The 21,562-nt window shown below is 43.6% G+C and overlaps 1 long non-coding RNA gene and 1 pseudogene across 1 annotated transcript in view; both read right to left on the reverse strand.

Moving 5' to 3' along the window:
- LOC125612279 overlaps nt 1-4,848 on the reverse strand; it is a 24,787-nt gene extending 19,939 nt beyond the window's left edge. The window contains exon 1 of the long non-coding RNA XR_007342574.1: nt 4,691-4,848. This is a non-coding gene — a long non-coding RNA (uncharacterized LOC125612279). The remainder of the gene's footprint in view (nt 1-4,690) is intronic.
- Nucleotides 4,849-4,869: 21 nt separating this feature from the next.
- Nucleotides 4,870-5,199, reverse strand: LOC107146554 (annotated as a pseudogene).
- Nucleotides 5,200-21,562: the final 16,363 nt, after the last annotated feature.

A 21,562-nucleotide genomic window follows, 5' to 3' on the forward strand; every position in this document is an offset into this window, starting at 1 on the left:
GGGGGCACTATTGGTGGCTTAGTGGCTCAGAACAGGACACCAATCCCAAAGAATGTTCTTTCTCCAGAACTTAGCTGAAGTCTTTCAGTGCCTTTGATTGGCTGAACTCGTGTCCCATGGTCCCCCCTGAGCCAATCACTGTGGCTGTGGGCGTGGTTACAGGCAGGGTGAGTGAGTGGACCATTTCTCCAACTCACCTCCTGGGAGTGGGGGCAGGGAGGGTTCCCTAAAAGGGAAGCTGATCGGAGGCAAATTCTGTGACGACCACAGGGCACAGGCTGAAGGCGTGGAAGCTACAGGAAGGTTCTGGATGGCAGCCGCTTTTCATTGTCCACTCAGGAGGCGCATCCCAGCTGGTACCCAAAGATCTCAGGATTATATCACAGGGTTCTGGGGAGCTAAGTTTCCCCCAAAGCACAGTGCAGCAATGGCCAGATGGCACTGTCTGCTGGGAGAGTGGCCTTTGCTACCTTTGCGCTGATCTTTCATGAGCAGAGCCTTCTGCGGTGAGCCTAGAGCATCTTCTCCCTGCCACACTCTGCTCACCCACAACCGGGGAGCCTGGAGCCGACTGCTTGACACACTTTGCTGCAAGCCGGGCGCGCAGGCCATGTTTGTGTTTGGTTTGGGAAGTGGCCTCTACCCAGCACCCTGCGGTGGGAACTAGGAGAAGAGTACAATTAGCAATTAACAACTTTATCTCGACTCACATGGAGGAGCCATAATTAGCTGGTCCCATCTGTTACTGATACCTGCTGGAGCCAGCCGTTCACACTTTGGCCAGATATTAGAGAGAGTGGGAGGGTTTGAGAAGGAAGCATTTCAAAAATAGCTCCCATTTTGTTGTTTCCAACATCTTGCCCCTGTGGAGTTGGTCTCCGACTTTGCTTCCTTCAGGTGTATACGGTTTGCTGTTAGTTGGCAAGGGAAGGTGTGAGCCAGTGAATGTGGTGTGTAGGATTTTCCCAGGAGCCAAGAGCTTTGATTTAAAGCGATAAGACCTGGTGGTTTTTTTTTTTTTTAATATTGGAGATTAAACTCAGGGGTATTTGACCACTGAGCCACATCCCCATCCCTATTTTGTATTTTATTTAGGGACAGGGGCTCATTGAGTTGCTTAGTGCCTTGCCATTGCTGAGGCTGGCTTTGAACTCGAGAGCCTCCTGCCTCAGCCTCCTGAGCCGCTGGCATTACAGGTGTGCACCACCATGTCCAGTTTAGACCTGGTGTATTTTATAGTCATAGCGAGGTACTTGTCCTAAGTCATGTCACAATGGAGGAGCCTAAGCTCAGATACTGAGGGGGGAAATATTTTCAGGGGGAAAGTCCAGTTTTGGAAGAACCAGAAAATGAGCCAACAGTTGGAGCCTCTTGGCTCAGGGAAGAGACTTGTCCAAAAGTCACGTAGCTAGAAAGGCCACAATGAGCTGGAATTTGCATGTAAGTCTTTCTAACTCCAGAACCTATCTTCTCAATTATTATACATCACAACTAATGGATGGAGTTTTGTGGACATCAGGGCTTGCAGGAATTAGGAAAGGCTGGGACAACTTCTATTTTGTTGGAGGCCAAAACAGCCCTGCCAAAATGAGCTATTAAAAAAGAAATGTTTCCATTTACATAATTAATGCTTTTAATGTGCAAAGGTACGATGTGATCTAGTTGGGCTGTTCACAAGATAATTACTGGATTCATGAAATATTAATTCATAGTACACTACAAGTGGCAGAGAGTGGATGAGGGACATATATTGTGAGGGTCTCGACAGGAAGATACTCAGAATAAGATTATCCAAGGACAGTTTATATTTAAAGGACTCTGCAGATGTGTGGCAGTTGGGAAATCACAAAAGTCAACGCAGTTATCTAGTTGGTGGCAGCTACCTGTTACCATCTGGGGAGATGAGAACAAGTATGCTGGGTGTGACCCATCAGGGGCCACAGTCCACAGTGGGAGGTGACTTGCAGGAACTGGGGGTCAAATGACCTGACCTCACAATTCATTTTCTCTCTGGCTTCCTATAGATGTCCCCACTGGCAGACCAATCAGAAACCTGAGGACCTAGGCAAGGTTGGGTGTAGGATGTGCTAAGCATCTAGGCATCCGTGTCGAAGGAGGCCTCCCTTTCAGGATGAGGCTGGGGTACTCACAGAGCCCCGAGAGCCAGGACTTCCTGAAATGTTGCACCCTGACACCTCACTCCCCCTGTCCTTATCCCAGCCATGAGGGTGGCATCTGGTGATGAGCCAAAAGGCTGATCCTCCAGAGAAGAGGTGGATGCATCTAACAGGAGAGTGGGAAGGTCTCCAACATGGAAAACCAGTTTAAAATTCTAAGATACACATTGTTCTTTCCCATCAGGCTCGGCTCTCTGACACTGTGTTTTATTAACCTCATTTGGAAAGAAAGTCAGAAGTCTGGATGTGAGACCTTCTGGACTCCTGCTTTTCATCCTGGTCCACAAGGGCTCATATCTGAACTCTCCTGTGGATTCATCCACCTCTTCTCTGGAGGATAAACCCTATTAGCTCTCCATGGATAGAAGCTCTTGGAAACCAAGCTATTTCCCTTTAGGGACACAGGCAACTGGACACAAAAGGGAGCTTCCCCACAGAATGTCCCCTTTGACTTGTACTGACTCCAGGCAAGCACCTCCCCACTCTTTGGTGGCTCTCTGAACACCCTGTTCCCTTTCCACTCGGCTCACCCACTGGTGAGCTCCTGGTGCTTCGCCCACCCCCTGTCACTGAGCCATTTCACACAAGTAGCTTTACAGTCAAGTTCCTTAACCCCCCATCTCACCTCTTTCCCCACTGTCCTTTGCTTAATCCTTAGTTTGTTTGTCCTTCAGGCCGTCTGCTTGGTGGGTTCTCCCTTTGGGTTTTGTACTGCCACACACTGGTCCAAACTTAACTGTTAGATGCAAGTCTTTGCTGTCTCTCTTCTTCCCGCCACATTAGACTTTTGCAGAAGATCAGTGGGGGCTCCGTTTAACGGAGGCGTTTTGAATCTTCTTGCCCAATAAGCAGACTTTGTTTCCAACTCAAAACGATGGGGCCAGAGAGTTCTACAACATGATGTGATTTTGTTCTCTTATTGCATTTTCTTTCTATAAAAGGAATACCTGTGGGTGGTGTGGGGGGGTTAAACAGACCAGAGGTGCTCCAGCTGTTGGCGGGAGAGTCTTTAGCGCCAGCTCTGTGCACTTGGAGACCCTGGGGCACGTGAGACAAGTTGCAGTCCTTTCTGCTAAGGCAGGAAAAGCACTGTTGATCACAGGGTGAGGTTTTTCCTTCCCCCCAGTAGTAAGGGAAGACTGGGCTCAGTCATCTCGAGGGTGAATTTCTGGGGTCATTTTGGTGTTGGTGTCATAGTCATCTGTTATTTAATGTACACCTGTAGTAGGACATAATACGACCATAGAAAGTATGTAGATCAGGGATAGTGAAGTGCAGCAAGTTTCTAAGGAATAAAGTATCCTAATAGACTGCAAATTGACTTCAGACTGACCTTCACCAGATCTGAAAGTTGCATCCAATGGATAAAAAGTCTTATATGGTATGCCGAAATAGCCCTCCACGCCAATGTTAAAAATAGAAGCTGTAGTGACAATTATATCCAATTTGGCTTTTCATTTATTGAGAATAATGACTCTCCACACCTGCAATGTGTTATTTGTAGAGAAGTGCTTGCAAGTTTCAGCTAGAAACCTTTTCTTGCATCTTATCATTTAGAACAATTATATGTAAAAAAAGCACAAAATTTAGAATTCCAAGTATCAATTCATAAAAGGAGTTTTTTTTTTTAATGTCTTGCAACTTTGTAAAACTCAGTCCTGAAATCAACTCATGTATTTTTTTCTTTCCTAAATAATTTACATCGGCTGGCTTTACATTCTATGTCAAATAGGGACAAGACAAAATTTGTCTTAATCTTATGAAGACTGTAATAGGATCTTCATAGCCTACTATTTAATATTTTAGCATTATTTTCTACTTCTATTTAATATATTTATACTTATAAATATATATTTACTTTTTTTTAATTTCTGAAAACAAGTTTTATTTAAATAAGGGTTAAAATATATTACATGACATTAAAACTGGAAGGGAAAAAGAAAAACAAAAACCAGTTTATCACTTCACATGGCACTGGGCAGCGGTTGCTAGTGAGTTGCAAGCTCTCCAGCTAGCTACGGGACTGATAACATCAGTTTGGTATTAGTTCCCTTGTCACAGGTTTAACTGATATTAAGCTGGCCTCACATTCTGTGGTTTTGGACACCCCTTAGCTACAATGCATCTAGTTAAAAAAGAAGACCTTGGTGTTAAGCCAAATGTCACATCACCTCCCTGGAAGGAAGGTGGCCTCTGAGTTCTGCCCACCTGGTCAGGTTAGACACCAGGCATTCTTTTTAAAAAACAAAATGAACCCCCCCCCAAAAAAAAAAAAAAAAAAAACTACCAAAGGCCCCCTTCTAGGGGTACAGCTGCCTTACCCCATTCCTCCTGATCAGGTGAGGACACTCTTAGGGCAGGAGCCTCAGCTGAGGGAGAGTTGAGAAGCTTGTGGTCAGACACAGCCATCTGATCTTGGGGCTCTGGGCTTTGCTGAAACATCACGTTATTGCTTTGTTTCAGGGTAGACACTGCCAGGCACCTACTGCCTGACCTCTGTTTAAATGAGGGACTTCAAGACTCGACAGCATGGCTCGTTTCCGTTTATTGCATGAAGGAGTTACACTAGTCCAAGTTAAAAGCGGACCCCCAAATGGTTACATTATACAAACTGTGAGGTTTTTAAACTTGTGACAAGGGACAGAAGGGAAATCCTCGCTTAAACTTCAGTGAGCCACAAGCACTTAAAACGCATGAACTGATCGTCCTTAGGCTGATGGTCCTTAGCCAGTCCAGTCTTTACCAGGAACTGGCATAGGTTCCTGTGCTGGTCACCCCGGAGCTGAATGACTCCTCCATATTCTGGATGCTCCATTACAGTACCATGGCAGGCAAGTTTCTTCCTAAACGCCTTCACTAGTTTCTTTTTATCGTAATCATCAGCGATCCCTTGGACAGTAGTAAGGCTCTTCTCTTTGAATTCTTATATGGATATAATCCTCAGTGCCAGCAGGAAGCAGCTCATCACTATTACTTGCATCAGCAAAGGGGTCGAAGAGTGGAGGTTCTGGATAGCGGACATAGGATATGATTCCTTTTCCTCGAGGGGGAGGCTGCGGAGTCCTCGGCAGCGGCTCAGTGACTGGGGCTATATTTACATTTAATAGTGACATATAGAACATTGAAACAAAACATATAGAACATTAAAACAAAAATAAATCACTTATTTATCATTGCTAAAATGATTAAAAAGTCCCAAAGGGCCTACAATAATTTTAATTTATTATTATTATAATAATTATTATTTTTTTTAAAGACGTTGAAGAAGCCAGGCATGGTAGCATATGCCTGTAATCTCAGCAGCTGGGGAGGCTCAGACAGGAGGATCCCAAGTTCAAACCCAGCCTCAGCAAATTAGGCAAGGCCCTAAGTGGCTCAGCGAGACTCCATCTCAAAATAAAAAATACAAAGTGCTGGGGTTGTGACTCATTGGGTAAGTGCCCCTGGGTTCAATCCCTGGTACAAAAAAAAAAAAAGTTGGAGAAAGCTGGTGTAGTGGGGAAAGGTCACTCATTACCAGCTATTTGTACTCAAGCAAATTCCTTAACCTCTCTGATCATTAATTTTCCTCGACTTTCAAATGGGCAAGTGACACCTATGCTGTAGGGTTGTTTTGATTATATGTAAAATTTGTGAAGTGCTTGGTACAGAATAAGTGCTCATTTAATGGTAGTTATGATCATTATTGATTTATTCACTCACTTACTACATTCACGGAGGACTTACAATGTGTCAGACAGGGGTTACATACCTGAGTTATAAGAGTGGATGAGATGACATTTCAATGCTTTTGAGCTAGACTAAAGAGGAGAACACTATGTAAACTACCATAATTAAACATCACTTTTTGGGTATATTGATTAGGGAAGTGATATTTCCTCATATTCCCATACTCACCGTAATGAACAACGTGTGGAATGATTCCTATGTGCCTAGAACTGTGTTGAAGGCTCTTGTTGAAACAGTCATTGCAAACTCACAACAAATACCTATAAAATATTTGCTATTATTATCATGGTTCTTAATTCTACAGGCAAGGAAACTGAAATCCAGAGAGATGAAATACTAGGAAAAGAGCTAGCACTGAATCCCACGAACTTGAGTTCAGAGCCCGTGCATTTAACCAGACACCCTGGCTTGTGGATATTTGACAAAAAAAGAAAAAATACAAACACACACATATGATTAGGGACTTAGAGTGGGTTTGATCTTGCTGGAATCCCTCACTGAGAAGCTGAAGAAACGTGATGGTCCTCCCAATTTCCATCATGTTGGAAACTGGATACAGGGCTGGCAGGTCCAGGTAAAGGTCGTTGAGTTTCTCCAGGGAGGATGCTCTAGCATCAACCAAGCAATTCAGCATAGCCCTTTAAGATGAGCCCTGTAGAGACGATTAGTTTTTACTACAGGAGGTGAATCAGATCCCTCTGAACAGATGAACTTGCTGTTGGGTCTTGACATAACCTTCAGCTCGCAGGACTACGATGTCCTGGAATCTCACTCCAGGTCACCTGTGTGCAGTAGGAGGAGCACTATCAGATCTTCCCCTCCTCAGCCCTCGTTTCTCCCCACCCCTTTGTATTTGATCTATTTTAGGCAAGCTCTTTCTAATCAGCTACAAAGAAAGATACTTGTAGCTTCAAATTACCTGGTCCTTATTTCCTAAGATCTTGGAAGGAAGGAAAGAGCTTCCCTTTTTTTCCCCCAGCATGCCTGTGGGCTCTGATTGGCCACAGCTCACCTTTGGAGTAATGATTGGATTTGGCTGATTGGCCAGTCTGGGTCACACAGGCACCCTAGGTACTGATGAGGCAGGTTTGATAGTCCCAGTATGTCAGGGCAGGATGATCCTCAACAGTAACCAAATAAGGAGCTGGCACGGTCAGACAGAACGCTGCCCTGTTTTCCCTCCAAGCCAGCATTGCTCAGAGTGTGCTCTATGGACCCTTGGTGTTGGTAATCACCTGGGAACTTGGAAATTTCTAAGCTCCCACCCAGAGTCAGAATTTCTGAGAGGCGGGTTTCTCTGCATTTTAATTTCCTTCCAGGTGATTTTACGGAGCTAAAGTTGAAGAACTAATCTTCCACTTGGGGAAATCACCTTTACGTTCTCCAAATCTAGCTCCTTCCCTCAGTTGTTTCATGAAATGTGGTCAGTGCCGCGGGAGGACATCACTCATCCATGCTTGACCAGGTCAACGAGGCTCAAGAAGTTCCTTACTCAGAAAAATTCCTCACTAAATATTTTATCCTTTCATTTTAGTGATTGCGAAGAAGCACGTTTTAATTTTTTTTCCTGTTTTTTTAGCATTCTTGTCTGGTAACAGGTAACACTTAGAAATCCATTTTATAATCATTTAAGCTGGTTTGCTGTGGGTCTATTTACATAATTCCGTGAGATGGATGGAAAGGGAGACAGCGTGTTATTTCTCTGCGGCCAGATACTAGGAGAAAACACTTTCTAAGGTAATTACCACTTCAGGGCTCCCCAGGTGCTCGGAGGGCACTGTGAAGAAGTGTGCCTTTTGGGCTCAGGGCCACCAAAGTGTGGAAAGAAAAACACCCACCCTTTGCGAGAAGCCTTTTTGCTTATAGGCGTGATTTGCATGAAGGTTATGGCCTCAGGTGCATTAAGGAAGCTCATCATGGAACAAACAGGGTCCTTTCAAGTCCACTGAGGTCCAGCATCCTAGGGGAGGGCTGACCTCCCGTGCTCAACAACACTGGAAATGCAAATCACTCTTGCAGAGGATCCCATCAGAGAGAGAGCGCGCTATCTCCCAGTGAACACCAGCAGGTTCTTTATAAGGGGGAAGATCTGCTTCTTTAAACGCCAATCCTGGTGGGGAGTTTTGTGTTGTAGTCATTGAAAGTTTGTGCAAGAGAAAGGAGAAATGAGTTTCCTCACAGATTGGGGAACAGAGGATTATTCCTGAGCAATTCTGTTCCCCACCCTTTAAGTCTTCGTCTGGTGTGTTTTTGTAGAATTTAGATCTCTACCCACTTCCCTCGCCCACCATGAAGATTTTGTCATTTCTGTAGCATTTTCCAATGGCTGATGATCTTAACTCCAGTCCCCCATAGAACCCCAGTTCTCGTGGGCACCCCTTTCCCACCCTGCTAGCATCTTGAGCACTGCATGCATGGGTCTGGGATGTATGGATTCTGCACCTCTGTTGTAACCAGGAAGTGGTTAGATTCCAGTGATAAGAAAGACAAATAGACTTAGAGTACGGGGACCTGCTTGGATTTGGTGCTGAGGTCGCAGTACATGGCCAGTCCAGCAGGGTTGCAGCAGCCTATGCTCTGGTGGGTTGGGGAGAGACACCGTGGGTCCTTCTTTGAAGGAAACTAAAGATTGAAGCAGACCAGGTACCCCTACCAAAGACACGCCCTACCAGATTGGTAACATATAAGCCTCTCTAGGGGGACCCCCCATACTTGAGCTTCTCTTCTTGTCAGAAAGATGTTCATACAGGACATCAGCATTGTGGCTTGTACCTTCCTCTTTTTTTTTTTTTTTTTTTTTTAATAAATGCTAGGTTTGCAAAACAAAAACAAAAACAAAAACAAACTTGTAAAACCTCTGTCTGGCCTAAGAATATGGGACAAAGAGTATGTCCCCACCCATTATCATGTAATCATCCCAGTGAGTATAAATCTAAAGGAATTTTCAGACTCCTGGTGCAGAGATTTTTAGGCACGAGCACCCTCTGGATCACTGCAGCTAAAATAAACCTGCTTCCTGAAAATTCCCCCGTGTCCAGCCTATCTGTCCTACCTGGAGATGGCCCCCTTCATTGGGCTCCTAGTGGACAGTGGAGACAGTAGAGCTCCCTGTAGCCAGCCTGCGTGTGTCTGTGGGGCGGGGACCCACCGGGACCCACTCTCATTGACACTTTCCTGCTGTGGCCAGTTGCCCCGACCACGGAGCTGGGGTCGGGGTTGTGGGGAAGCTGCTCCTCTCTCTGCGCTTCCCTCCCTGGTCTCCATGTCTCACTGGGTCTCCAGGGCTCACCCTCAGTCACTCACCTTGACACACAGGTATTATGTGTTGTTTGGTTCTGAGAAGGTGAAGGATGGCACCTCTACTCAGCCGCTTTGGAATCCTCTCCGTTGCTTCTTGTTGGCTTCTTTTTCTTTTCTGGAACCAGGGATTGAATTCAGGGGCCCTCGACCACTGAGCCCCATCCCCAGCCCTATTTTGTATTTTATTTAGAGACAGGGTCTCACTGAGTTGCTTAGTACCTTGCCATAGCCGGGGCTGGCTTTGAACTCACCATCTTCCTGCCTCAGCCTCCCAAGCTGCTGGGATGACAGGCATGCACCATCACGCCTGGCTTGTTGGCTTTTATTTTTTTGTTTTATTTATTTATTTATTTTTAATTGCTTTTATTTTTAAAATACATGACAGCAGAATGCATCACAATTCTTATTATACATATAGAGCACAGTTTTTCATACTTCTGTTTGTATATAAAGTATGTTGATACCAATCCATGTCTTCATACATGTACTTTGGGTAATGATGTCCATCACATTCCACCATCCTTGCAAACTCCCTGCCCCTTCCCTTCCCCTCCAGCCCCTCTGCCTATCTAGAGTTCATCTATTCCTCCCATGCTCCCTCTCCCTACCCCACTATGAGTCCATCACCTTATATCAGAGAAAACATTCACCATTTATTTTTTTTGGGGGGGGGGATTGGCTAACTTCACTTAGCATTATCTTCTCCAATGCCATCCATTTACCTGCAAAGGCCATGATTTTATTCTCTTTTGTTGCTGAGTAATATTCCACTGTGTATATATGCCACATTTTTTAATCCTTTCATCCACTGAAGGGCATCTAGGTTGGCTCCACAGTTTAGCTATTGTGAATTGTGTTGCTATAAACATTGATGTGGCTGTGTCCCTGTAGTGTGCTGTTTTTAAGTCCTTTGGGTATAGACTGAGGAAAGGGATAGCTGGGTCAAATGGTGGTTCCATTCCCAGATTTCCAAGGAATCTCCACACTGCTTTCCATATTGGCTGCACCAATTTGCAGTCCCACCAGCAGTGTATGAGTATGCCTTTTCCCCCACATCCTCGCCAACACTTATTGTTGTTTGTCTTCATAATGGCTGCCATTCTGACTGGAGTGAGATGATATCTTAGAGTAGTTTTGATTTGCATTTCTCTGATTGCTAGAGATGATGAACATTTTTTCATATATTTTTTGATTGATTGTATATCCTCTTATGAGAAGATCTGTTCATGTACTTGGCCCATTTATTAATTGGGTTATTTGTTTTTTTTGGTGTTTAGCTTTTTGAGTTCTTTATATACCCTAGAGATTAGTGCTCTATCTGATGTGTGAGGGGTAAAAATTTGCTCCCAGGACGTGGGCTCTCTATTCACCTCACAGATTGTTTCTTTTGCTGAGAAGAAACTTTTTAGTTTCTTCCCATTTATTGATTCTTGGTTTTAATTCTTGTGCTATAGGAGTCTTACTAGTCTTATTAAGGAAGTTGGGGCCTAATCCCACATAATGGAGATTAGGGCCTACTTTTTCTTCTATTAGATGCAGAGTCTCTGGTTTAATTCCTAGGTCCTTGATCCACTTTGAGTTGAATTTTGTGCAGGTGAGAGATAGGGGTTTAATTTCATTTTATTGCATTTAGATTTCCAGTTTTCCCAGCACCATTTGTTGAAGATGCTATCTTTTCTCCAATGCATGTTTTGGTGCCTTTGTCTAATATAAGATAATTGTAATTTTGTGGGTTAGTCTCTGTGTCCTCTATTCTGTACCATTGGTCTACCAGCCTGTTTGGTGCCAATACCATGCTGTTTTTGTTACTATTGCTCTGTGGTATAGTTTAAGGTCTGGTATAGCCATACCACCTGCTTCACTCTTCCTCCTTAAGATGGCTTTAGCTATTCTGGGTCTTTTATTTTTCTAGATGAACTTCATGATTGCTTTTTCTATTTCTATGAGGAATGCCATTGGGATTTTGATTGGAATTGCATTATGTCTGTATAGTGCTTTTGGTAGTATGGTCATTTTGAAAATATTAATTCTGCCTATCCAAGAACAAGGTAGATCTTTCCATCTTCTAAGGTCTTCCTTGATTTCTTTCTTTAGGGTTCTGTAGTTTTCATTGTATAGGTCTTTCAACTCTTTGTTAGTTGATTCCCAAGTATTTTATTTTATTTTTTTTGAGGCTATTGTAAATGGGGTAGTTTTCCTCATTTTCCTCTCAGAGGATTTGTCACTGATACACAGAAATGCCTTTGATTTATGGGTGTTGATTTTATAACCTGCTACTTTGCTAAATTCATTTACTAGTTCTAGAAGTTTTCTGGTGGAGCTTTTTGGGTCTGCTAGGTATAGAATCATGTCATCAGCAAATAGTGCTAACTCAAGTTCTTCTTTTCCTATCCATATCCCTTTGATTTCTTTCATCTAATTGCTCCGGCTAGTGTTTCAAGGACTATGTTGAATAGAAGTGGTGAAAGAGGGCATCCCTGTCTTGCTCCAGTTTAGAGGGAATTTCTTCAATTTTTCTCTATTTAGAATGATGTTGGCCTGGGGCTTAGCATAGATAGCCTTTACAATGTTGATATATGTTCCTGTTATCCCTAGTTTTTTTAGTGTTTTGAACATAAAGGGGGCTGTATTTTGTCAAATGCTTTTCCTGCGTCTATTGAGATGATCATGTGATTCTTATCTTTGAGTCTATTGATGTGATGAATTACGTTTATTGATTTCTGTATGTTGAACCAAACTTGCATCCCTGGGATGCATCCCATTTGATCATGGTGCACGATCTTTTTGGTATGTTTTTATATTTGATTTGCCAGAATTTTATTGAGAATTTTTGCATCTATGTTCATTAGAAATGTTGGTCTAAAGTTTTCTTTCTTTGATGTGTCTTTGCCTGGTTTTGGGATCAGGGTGATATTGGCCTCATAGAATGAGTTTGGAAGTGCTGCCTCTTTTTCTATTTCCTGAAATAAATTGAAGAGTATTGATATTAGTTCTTCTTTAAAGGTCTTGTAGAACTTGGCTGTGTAACCATCCGGTCCTGGGCTTTTCTTGATTGGTAGGCTTCTGATGACGTCTTCTATTTCCTCACTTGATATTGGTCTGTTTAGTTGTGTATGTCTTCCTGATTCAATCTGGGCAAGTCATATGGCTTAAGAAATACATCAATGCCTTCAATATGTTTTATTTTAGTGGAGTATAAGTTTTCAAAATAATTTCTAATTAAACTCTGTATTTCTGTAGTGTCTGTTGTGATATTGCCTTTTTCATCATGTATGCTGATAATTTGAGTTTTCTCTCTCCTTCTCTTCATTCATGACTAAGGGTCTGTCAATTTTATTTATTTTTTCAAAGAACCAACTTTTTGTTTTGTTAACTTTTTCAATTTGTTTCAATTTCATTGATTTCAGCTCTAATTTTGATTATTTATTGACTTCTACTGCTTTTGCTGTTGATTTGTTCTACTTTTTCTAGGGCTTTGAGATGTAAAATGAGGACATTTATTTGTTGACTTTTTCTTCTTTTAAGGAATGAACTCCATGCAATGAACTTTCCTCTTAGAACTGCTTTCATAGTGTCCCAGGGATTTCGATATGTTGTGTCTGTGATCTCATTTACCTCTAAGAATTTTAAAATCTCCTCTTTGATGTCTTCTGCAACCCATTGTTCATTCAGTAGCATATTGTTTAGTCTCCAGGTGTTGGAGTAATTTTTATTTTTTATTTTGTCACTGATTTCCAATTTCATTCCATTATCATCTGATAAAATGCAGGGTAGTATCTCTAATTTTTTGAATTTTCTAAGAATTCCTTTGTGGCATTGTATATGATCTATTTTAGAGAAGGATCCATGTGCTGCTGAGAAGAAAGTGTATCCGCTCGATGCAGGTTGAAATATTTTATATATGTCAGTTAAGTCTAAGTTATTAATTGTGTTATTGAGATCTATAGTTTCTTTATTCAACTTTTGTTTCAAAGATCTATCCAGTGGTGAGAGAGGTGTGTTAAAATCACCCAAGATTATTGTGTTCTGGTCAGTTTGACTCTTGAACTTGAGAAGAGTTTGATGAACATAGCTGCACCATTGTTTGGGGCATATATATTTATGATCATTATGTCTTGTTGGTGTATGGTTCCCTTGAGCAGTATGTAATGTCCATCTTTATCCCTTTTGATTAACTTTGGCTTGAAGTCTGCTTTATTTTATATGAGGATGGAAACCCCTGCTTGCTTCCGTAGTCCGTGTGAGTCGTATGATTTTTCCCAACCTTTCACCTTCAGTCTGTGTATGTCTTTTCCTATCAGATGAGTCTCCTGGAGGCAGCATATTGTTGGGTATTTTTTAATCAAATCTGCTGGCCTATGTCTTTTGATTGGTGAGTTTAAGCCATTAACATTCAGGGTTACTATTTTGACATGGTTTTTATTCCCAGCCATATTTGTTTATTTTTGTTATTTAACTTGACATGATTTTCTTCTTTGATTAGCTTTTCCTTTAGGGTACTACCTCCCTCTGCTGATTTTCATTGTTGATTTTTGTTTCCTCTTCATGAAATATTTTGCCAAGGAAGTTTTGTAGTGCCGGTTTTCTAGCTATAAATTCTTTTTTTGTTTATCATGGAAGGTTTTTATTTCATCTTCAAATCTAAAGCTTAATTTTGCTGGATACAAGATTCTTGGTTGGCACCCATTATCTTTCAGAGCTTGGTATATGTTGATCCAGGATCTTCTAGCTTTCAGGGTCTGTGTTGAAAAATCTTCCCTCATCCTAATTGGTTTTCCCCTATTTGTGATCTGATTCCTTTCTCTTGTGGCTTTTAAAATTCTCTCCTTATTCTGTATGTTGGGCATATTCATTATAATGTGCCTTGGTGTGGATCTGTTGTGATTTTGTACATTTGGCATCCTGTAGGCTTCCATTTCATTCTTCATGTTTGGAAAGTTTTTTGATATTATTTCATTGAATAGATTGTTCATTCCTTTGGTTTGGACCTCTATGCCTTCCTCTATCTCAATAACTCTTAAATTTGGTCTTTTTATGGTATCCCATATTTATTGAATGTTCTTCTCGTGATTTCTTACCATTATCACTGTGTGGTCTGTGTTCTTTTTAAGATTATATATTTTGTCTTCATTGTCTGATGTCCTGTCTTCCAAGTGGTCTACTCTGTTGATGATGCTTTCATTTGAGCTTTTAAATTGGTTTATTATTTATTTCATTTCAAGGATTTCTATTTTTTTTTTTAGCACCTCTATCTCCCTATTGAGGTGATGTCTTGCTTCCTGTATTTGTTTATTTAGCTCATTGTCGAAGTGATCTTTCACTGCCTGTATTTTTTCTCTTATATCTTCCTTGAGTTCACAGAGCATTTTAGGGTATATCCTAAATTCCTTCTCTGTCATTTCTTCTGCTGTGGTTGCCAATGATTCTAATGATGTGGTGTCTTCATTTGTTTGGGGCACTTTCTTCCCTTGTCTTTTCATGTTGCTCGTGGGTCTTCCTTTCCAGCTCTGTGGGTCCAGACTGTTATTGTTTTTACTCTATAGGTTTGTAGTGCTCTTGTAGGGCTCCAAGACCTCTCTTTTCTGGGGAAGGACAATGTTAACAGATCCCAATATCAACAATATACAACCCTATGAACAATTTGTTGCTATTAAGACCTTTACAGTTTAGTCTCAATGTGTAGAAATGTTGGATTCAATTATTATCTAAAATATAATCAGTAGATTTGTAAAAAGTTTTACAGTTTCTGATGGTGGACAATGAACTGGGGGTGCAGAGTAGGACCATATGCTGAGGAGGCAGGACGTGAAGATATAGAGTTAATATATCTTAGGAAGAGTGAAGGAGAAATCTAATGAGAAGGACCAGTCTAGCAAGAGAATAGACAGGAAGTAATTTAGGGTAGGCAAGTACGTGGGATGATAGTAGAGTATGTAAAACAAACACACATATGTATTTAGAAAAAATACAGACGATAAAACAGTAAAATTTGGAGGGGGGAAAATGAGAGAATAAAAAGGAAAAGAAAAAAACAGGGCACATCCAACACCTCTATATTATATTATTCAGAGGACTCAGTCATCAAAGTCCTATTTCATGGAAAGTTCTTGGTTTCACATATGTTGGGGATGTGAGGGCCAGAGGATAGAGGGTTAGAGGAGAAAAAACAAACAAACAAAAAACTTGGAGGTAGAAACCAGGGTTGTAGCTAGCTTTAGAGATCTGTATCTTTCCTGCTTCTCTTCTTATCCACTAAGTGGGTCGTCTGTTGTGAGCTGGTGTCTCTGCCCTCTGGATGGTGGAGGTAACCAGGGTGGGAAGACCGGTCCTGGTGCAGAGTGCCTGGATGCAGGAAGTGGCACCAGCCAGTCCCTGCAGGGAGACTGCACCTCATGGTTCTCTTTTTGGGACCCCCTCGTTCCTATGACTTGAGTCATAGGAACTATCTCCCTCTCTTGCCTGGAGATTTCCCAGTTCCTGGTCTCTCCCTCTCCCCTAGCAGTTCCCAATTGAGGAACCTCTCACCCCGGGGGCTCCTGTGGGCCGCTCCCTGGTCGCACTGCACACCTGTGTTGGGCAGCTACTGTGCTGAGTCACCACCACTGGAGAGGGGGTAAGGTTGGAAACCCGGTACCCGGCGGCTGGGCATCCGATCTTGGAACTGCCCCCAGCTAAGATGGCGAGAATGCTGAGCCAAGATGGCGGCGGCCTGCTTTCAGCGCCGGGGAGTCTAGTGAGGTGGGGGAGCCGGGAGCCAGGCGATGGTGTTGTGCTGTGGGTAGGTGGCAGCTGAGTGACCTGTGTGGGAGCGCAGTGAAGTCTTGGAGACCGGCAGAGGTGTTGAGAGGTGACTCTGCTCAGGCGCTGGCCGCACCCGGCGTGGCCTGGAACTTCCGGCTCCTGCTCCAACGCCAGGCGTCCTACTCGAACCCTGAGGCTCGGCGCCCTGCTCGGGGTCCCAGCTGGTGATTTCTGCAGAGAGCAGCTGGATGGGGCCCTCTAACACTCTCAGAGATGCAGGATTCCAACCAGGTGAGATCTGCCGGCCAGTGGCACGGGGCATGGGGTGGCTCACTCCCTTCGGGCCGCCATGTTTCCTCCCTTGTTGGCTTATGTTTATCTCACACTTTGTGGTCCACTTCTCCCCCTGAAATGTCGAGCACAGTCTTATCCCAGACTCCCAGTGGCTCAGTGCCAACTCCTTCTTCCTCCTGGGGTCTGTCTGCCTGTTACTCACACCCAGGCCTACTACAGGTGGGTCAAGGCCTCCGCTGACCCCCTGGCACACCCGACTGACAGAATCCATCTTTGCAGCCAACAGCCAGTCCCCGCAAACCAAATTTTCCTTTGGGTCCATCGAACGACACACTGGGTTGAAATCCTGTCTCTGCCTCCGTCTAGCTGTGTAGCACCAGTAACTTGAATGCACATGAAGGACAGAGGGGACAAAGACGAATTTTGGAAAATATTTCACTGCTGCAAATAAGGGTGCTTTCTGGGACACGGAGGATGTGAGCAAGGTGTGTGATCTATTGGGTTGTCCCAGGTGGGGCTGAAGTGGGTTTTGGGTACAAGCCCCAGTGGTTGTGTGGCTCAGGGAGTTGAGAACTCAGACCCTCTTTGGGGTGGAGTTTTTGGGGTATCTTTAGCTGAGTGCAGGTGAACCTTTTGCCCAAATCAGGAACTTGTCTAACTCCTTGTTCCCTGTCCTGGGCTCTGTGATATTAGAAGCAAATTCAAGATACACAGTAAAAGATAGATAAAAATTGATACAGTTCCACTACCACCATCACCATCCCCCACCCACACAGCTCACCTGCTTTTCTTTTTCCTCCGTCCTCATCCTCTGTTGCCATAAGCCACACAACCTCTTCTCCCTCTTCCTCATCACTCTTTCTTTCCTCTTTTTCTTTCTCTTCTCCCTTTTCTCTTCTTTCCATTTAGTCCACATTTCTCACCAGTTTCTTTTCTGCACTCCACCACCCCCACCCATTGTAGAAATAAGGACCCGCCCTTATTAACACTTTGTAAATAGTGTGGCATCTTTGTGACGCAGGGGAACAAGGAGACGCTTTATAAAAATAACTCTTCTCATTCTGCTGTCATATATAACAAATTAGAATAAATAAATTTTAAAAATTTTAATTATAAACAGTAAAACAAAACAAAACAAAAAAAAAAAAAAAAAAAAAGAAAAGAGGCTCATTTAGCTCACAGTACTAGAGATCCAAGAGCAGGGCACAGCATCTGCTGAGCTCTGGTGAAGGTCTCCTGGCTTCATCACAATATGGTGGATGGCATCACAGCAAGGTCATTTGCAAGAGGGAGAGATCATGTGGTGAGACTGCAAGCAAGAGGGAGTTAGGGGCCAGATTCACTTTCTTTATAACAGTGTCCTCACAGGAACTCACTGGGTTCCCTCAAGGACTACATTAATCCCCTCTGAGGGCAAGGCCCCCGGTGACCTAATTATCTTGCTGTAGGTCCCATCTCTATCCATTGCTACCATCACCACAGTGAGGACCAAACTTCCTGCACATGAATTTCAGGGAGACATATGCAAACCATATCCAAGCCATAGCAAAGTCTTGGTTAGGTTCATTCTGCATTTCTGAAGATTCTAGCACACTTGAGCAATTTTAAATGGATATTTCATAGAAAAATATTCTTTTCTCTATTCTGCCTTCTTTAATTCTTGTGTATGCATGATCATATATGAGTGCATGTGCACGCGCGTGTGCGCGCATGCACACACACACACACACACAATCTGGGTCTTTGACTCTCTCAGTGGAAACCATCTTACTAAATTCCACAATCATAAATTGAATTAAATCATTAGTATGACTTTAAAGATGATAATAAAATGTTCCTTCCCCCCCATTGACCTCACTAACATGTAAATATGCTATTAGGAAAGTCTCACAGACTCTGCTTTCCTACCCGAGGAGAAGCAATGGGGATCAGGATACAGTGTGCCTACATTAAAGACTCTCCAGCTCTGGCCACAGTAGAGGGACTTTTCCAAGGTGATCTGTGATCGAGGTGCAGCAAAGTTCGAGGATTAAAGCCAACGCCATCCCATGAGTCCCCTTCCTTGAGAACTTCTGTCCCCTTGCCACAGGGATGGGAGATGGAGGCCACTTTTGGGCCATACGATCCTGCCCCTGGGTCATGCTAATTGAACCAGGGTGGGATATTTGACCATAAATGGAACAGTGATATTCAATGGATCCTTGATATTCTTCCTCCCCGGAACACGGAACTGGCTCTGAAGGATGTGATTTATTTACTTCTTGTTATTTTGAAGCAAGAATATGCAAATTCAGGAGCGATGGGGCAGCCACATTTGGTCACATTTGACTTTGGCTCTCTAAGTCAGCAAGAACCAGTCCAAGAGAGGGAATAAAGTTGGACACCTGGGAACAGAGAGGAAAGGCCATCTGGCCTTGGAAAAGCAGCGAGGAAGAGAGAAGAATGTGAGAGGTAGGGAGAGGGAGAGAAAGAAAAGCAGGGGTGGACGGTGGGGGCAGAGAGAGAGCAAAGAGAGACAGAAGAAGAGCGGGAGGGAGGCATCCGACAGGGTTTCTGATTCCTTTCCAGATCTGGTTGCAGGTCCTTGTTGGAGGGCTTGGCTGTACTCTCTAACCTTCAGTTTCAAGCCATGCCCTGACATCATTTTCATTTCCCAATTGTGGTTCGAGACAACCTTAAGGCCCAGTTGCTCTTTGGCGCCTCTCCAACTGTGGGATTGCCAGTGCACAGACACCGTCAATCTGCAGGAACCACAGACGGACACACAGAGGTGAGGCTTCACACAGGCGCTTACCCTAGGACTGCTCAGTTCCTGTTTTTTGAAAATGCAGCTCATTCAGTAAAAGGGATGTTTTGGGAAGTTTCCCGATCATATCAGAGAATTGGCCTAGCGGGAGGGAAGAGCGGGGACTACTCTAGAGGCTTCCATTTGTGGTGGGGAGGGAGTTACCCAGAACTTTGCATGGGGGTGGGGGGAAAAGCACAAAGATGGAGTGGTTCTGTGGTTTGCATCACAGTTTGCAAGAAATGATGGCTGCTAGGGTCTGGGCTAAGGGAACAGGAGGTTGTAGCAGGTGGGGCCAAGGTGACACCTGAAGGCACACACATGAATAAGCACGAAGACTGAGCAGTCATTACCCAAATCATTGTTTCCAGAGGGAAGCGTTAGGATGTTTCCCAGAAGGCATTTTGTTTTGTTCAAAAAGAAGGACAGTTTTAGCCCAGAAACGAAGCGGGAAATGTCACTTCTTTCTCCAAGAGGAGTTTGATGTGACCCCACTCTCTACCGATGTTCATGGAAGGCCATTTCATGGCAGAAAGAATTAATCTAGTAAAACCATCAAGTCCAAAGACGTTTTATAAGAGTTAAACAGAATTCAATAAAAGAACCCCCCCAATGACATAAATCATAGCTGTCCCTTCTATTTCTTTCCTTCGCCATTTTTATCCTTCTTCTTGTACCAGGACTCATACAATGGCTTATGAGGGGCCACCGTGCATATTCATTCTATTAAATGACAAAGGAAACTTTTGTCTTTCTCATTCCCCTTGATCCAACCCTGTGTAGCCAGCCACACAGAGATGCTATCTTGAGTTTCTTGACAACTAGAGGTGGCATCATTTCCGTATATCCTACAGAATGCCCCTTTTTGTGGTGTGCCTCCTAGTGATCCCTGTCATAGAACCACAGGAACTCGGCTGAAAAGGGTCTTTAGAGATTGATTCCATTCTAAGAACGAGCATCTCATCTAAACCCTCCGTCAGGTGTTCATCTCACTTGCTGCAGAGTTCTCCCAAGAACAGAGAACTTCCTCCCAGGGCTGATCAGTCCATTCTTGAATGGCTTTGCTCTATTCCACTCAACTGAAGTAGATTTCACTGGGGTTTGGGTTTTCAGCCTCTGGAATCACACAGAGTCAATCAAATCCCATTCTCACAGTGGGAGCCAGATCAGCCCAGCTTCCCTACAACCTGCTCTTGGATTCTCCCTCTTTGGGACTTTAGAATTCTGCTCCTTCTCTCCTGGGTTTGCTCCAGTTTGTACCAGGGCCCCTCGTGAAAGATATGGCATTTCAAGTTGGACTGCTGCTTCCTGAGCTGCCCAGATAGTGCAGACCAAGTGAGCTTCCCTCCCTCCCTCAATCTGAACATGACATTATTTCTATGAATGCAATCTAAGTTTGAATTAACTTCCTTTTTTTCTTTGAAGTAATGGAACATGTTGGGCTCAATGAAAACCATGAAGTTTTTTTTCAACCTAAAAGATTATCATATTTTCTCTTTTTCCTGTGCAGTAGCTATTTCGAACCCCTGTTCATGAATCTATGTGTTTCTATTATAAATGATTTCCATTGTGTGCCATCAAAGAGTCGATTAAATGCTTCGCATTAGTACTCCACAAAGCCACCTGTTTCTTCGAGGATAGCACAGGACTAGAATGCCCTTGAAGGAGGAAGAAATTCTCTCATGACCTGAATGTTGGCATCAAGACATAGAGCTGTCTCTCCTCCTCCATCCCGGCCATTGTAAACCCTAAGCAGCCACCAAACACATACAGTGTTATATCAATGTCATTGCACATGCTGCTCCTCCTGATGACAGTGTTTTTACTCTTCTTGTCTGCTGGTGCCCACCTGCCTGTCCTTAAGAACCCAGTTCAGATGCTCCGTGAGCCTTCCATGGCTTTACCTTCTAATCCCCCTCCCCCACTGCCCCCAGGAAGGCATGTGCGACAGTGGCTTCCCCTCTGCCACGAACTTAGCTTTGCAGTTGCACTCCTTGGCTAGGGAAAGCCATTTTCCTAGATTTGCATAGTTCTAGGAATAATAGTATTGCCTTATTATTTGCAGCAGACTTTTGCTCTGTGCCAGGGATAGTAGGAAGGACTTTACATGCATGGTTACTTTTTGACTTCATGATGAAGTGTGTCCCCTGGAGTGTGCGCCACGGATGCTCTCCCATATTTGCATGACCACAGGGCTTCTTAGTGAGGGTATCTGTGCCTCCTCTGCTTGAGAGTTTCTGGCTTCAGGGGACACTCAGCCCCTGTTAGGGCGTGTCTAAAGGTGCCAGGGAACTAATATGGCTAGGGTAGCTCTCCACCAATAATGCACAGCAGTTGGTGGAAATACGCCCAAACTCTTTGCTCCTTTGGTCCAATTCTGGTGAAGATTCTACTCCGTCTCCCAGAGTTCCCCATAAAACCGAGCACTGATTTCCCCCACTGGCAACCTGCTCACTACTATCCCTGCCCTTTGTTTTTCTGAATTGCTCTATTACTGCCTCGATGTCTGCTTGGTGCTTGCCGTTTTCACCTCCCC

The sequence above is a fragment of the Marmota marmota genome, unplaced genomic scaffold (genome assembly GCF_001458135.2).
Source record: "Marmota marmota marmota unplaced genomic scaffold, marMar, whole genome shotgun sequence".
Taxonomy (NCBI): domain Eukaryota; kingdom Metazoa; phylum Chordata; class Mammalia; order Rodentia; family Sciuridae; genus Marmota; species Marmota marmota.